Below are 2,530 nucleotides of genomic sequence, written 5' to 3'. Positions count from 1 at the left end.
GAGTTCACAGACCAGCCGAGCCATCTTAGAGGTTACTCCATTCACACCCGGCTCTCCAAAGGTCCTCGAGGTTTCGGCTTCAACATCGTCGGAGGAAGTCGCCCTCAGGAGTTTCTGCAGGTGTACAGCGTCACACCTGGAGGTCCGCCCACCCTCAGTACAGGTAATTGCATGACCAGGTACAAGGGCAGTAAGGCAGTCTGTTGTCAGAGGCAGAAATTCTGCCCAGCAGCAACTTGCAGCATCCAGGTGTGTTAACAGAAAACCTGCAGCAGGTTCAGGGCAGATTAATTCAGCTTTTGTTTAAGAAGGTCCAGTCAGAACCAATAGGATCGTCTACCACTGAGCTGACTCATTTGTGTGTTGTGGTTCTGCAGCGGACATTTTGGTCTACATCAATGACTGCTGTGTGCTGGGCCGCTCCCACAAGGAGGTGGTGGAGATGTTGAAGGCGGTGCCAATGGGTCAGAGTGTGGATGTGGTTCTGAGGAGAGGATACCCCATGCTCTACAACCCGGACGGCTGTCCCAAACAGAATCTGGAGGTGGTACTGCCGCCACCCGCTTCGCTTGCACACCAGAGACTTCAGCAATTCATCTGCAGCAAAAATCATTCATTATTTCTGTTTAATTTATCATTTATAAACAATAATCAGAACCTGAATGCGCCATGTAGACACCATGTAGAATGGTGTGTTCAGGGTCTGTTTGGTTTCTGCAGTGTAATGTTTTTTCTGCTATGCAGCCTCAGACTCCCAGCGATTCCTCCAGCCAGAGCAGAGGCCTGACGCAGCTCACCTTCAGCCGGACGCTGGACGCCAACGGCAGCACGGCAGGTCAGAGCCGTCGCTCCAGACGTCACCAACACCAGCTCAGTTCTGGTTCTTCTGAAGAATTGATCAAACACCTTCCAACATCAGTGTATTCAGAGCGGTCAGTTCTGAAATGTTGTGGTTGTCTCCAGGTCCAGCACAAACCCCGCCCTCTTACGCCACTCAGCCAATGATAAATGGCCTGGCTGGACCTCCGACCCCCACGTCCTCGGAGGCGTCGCAGGTCCCCCCTCCATACGCAGACAGGACTCCACCCAGTCACAGCGACTCTGATGGCGGTCAATCAAACACTGGAACTCGGAGGTCAGAGCTAGCGTTAGCATTGGTAGCTGTACTAGATAAAAACAGTGTCATGTGTTTTAGGTGTTGTTATTAGCTGTGTTAGCATGATAGTAGTATTAGCTATGTTAGTCTTAGCAGTGTAGATATTTGTAAATGTTTGTGTATTGTTAGCTTTAACAGTTTAATGTAACACAATGTCAGGTGTTTTTGTCGACAACCTTAGCAGTGATACTATTAGCAGTTTCAGGTGTTAGCAATATCCCAATGTTGTAGCATAAAAATAGTGCTACAACATAAAAATAGCACAAATAGTGTTTAGCATCAGTGTTGGCCTTGTTTACTAAAAGCAACATTTAGTTTGATCGGGGTTAGCAATCCTAAAACGTAAGCACCAACAGTGTCAGCATAAGTCTTATTTAGCATTAGCGGCTTTGACATTACTAGTTTTAATAAATTACTGCTAAACATGTGTAGCATGGTTAACAGTTTCTTCCATATAACTTTCTCTCTGGTGTTCAGCTGATGGTAAACTGGTTTTAGCATTGTTGACTTTGTTGTGTTTGTTCTCTCCGTTCTTCACGCTCCTCCTACTCTTCCTCACAGGTCTTCTCTGATTCGCTACAACAGCAGCACGCTCCCCGCCCTCTCCTCTTCCTCACTCCTCCTGCACCAGAGCTCCAAGTCTTCAGAGAGCGACCTGTCCACATCCACTCTCCCCAACGTCTCCTCGTCCTCCCATGTGTTGTCCAAGCTGCCCCTCACCCAGATTGATTTGGGTCTTCTCCAGGACTTCAGCGTCAGCAGCAGTGACCCCGCCTCCTCCGCTCCTTCTGCTCCCGCTCAGCGCCAACAGATGCCTCAGACTTCCTTCTCTGCGCCGTCGCCCAGAGACGTTCCCCCCTGTGGCTTCAACGGCTGTCCAGCAAACCACGCGCTGACCCCATCATCCTCCAGGGGGCCCGCGGGTCTGGTGCTGCCTCTGGGGTCACCGGGGTCAGCGCATCGAGGAGAACTGGTCCCAGTGGCTCTGGGTCACAGTGAGAGCGGTGGCTTGGGGTTCAGCGTGATGGCGGGAGGTCAGGGAGGCCAGCAGGCAGTGGTGAGGCGGGTTTGGGACCGGAGGCAGTGTCCCTCGCTGCAGGCCGGAGACGTGGTGATGAAGATCAACGGAGCCGACGTGCAGAGCCTCAGCTTCACTCAGGTGAGACATCGACACAGTGGCCAGCAGCTAAGGTCACACACGAACCCTCCTGCACCAAACCTGAGATTCATAAAATAATCCTACCTAAGATTCCTGAAGCTCCAGGTTCTGAAGAGGAGCTGAAGACGAGGAGAGCTGTGGAAGGGTCCAAAAGGAAGCAAAAGTCACAAAGACATCCAGTTAGCAGCCATGTTGGTGGCCATGTTAGCAGTGAT

General features: G+C 51.1%; 1 pseudogene; it reads left to right on the top strand.

The window, feature by feature from the left end:
- The window catches only part of LOC106939653 (membrane-associated guanylate kinase, WW and PDZ domain-containing protein 3-like), a 35,424-nt pseudogene that overhangs the window by 14,447 nt on the left and 18,447 nt on the right, over positions 1-2,530 (top strand).

This window comes from Poecilia latipinna, unplaced genomic scaffold (assembly GCF_001443285.1).
Source record: "Poecilia latipinna isolate Pla-1442-1.1 unplaced genomic scaffold, P_latipinna-1.0 Scaffold2938, whole genome shotgun sequence".
In the NCBI taxonomy this organism is placed as follows: domain Eukaryota; kingdom Metazoa; phylum Chordata; class Actinopteri; order Cyprinodontiformes; family Poeciliidae; genus Poecilia; species Poecilia latipinna.
Note: the sequence above shows the minus strand (reverse complement) of the source record. Positions and strands in the feature narration are given on the sequence as shown.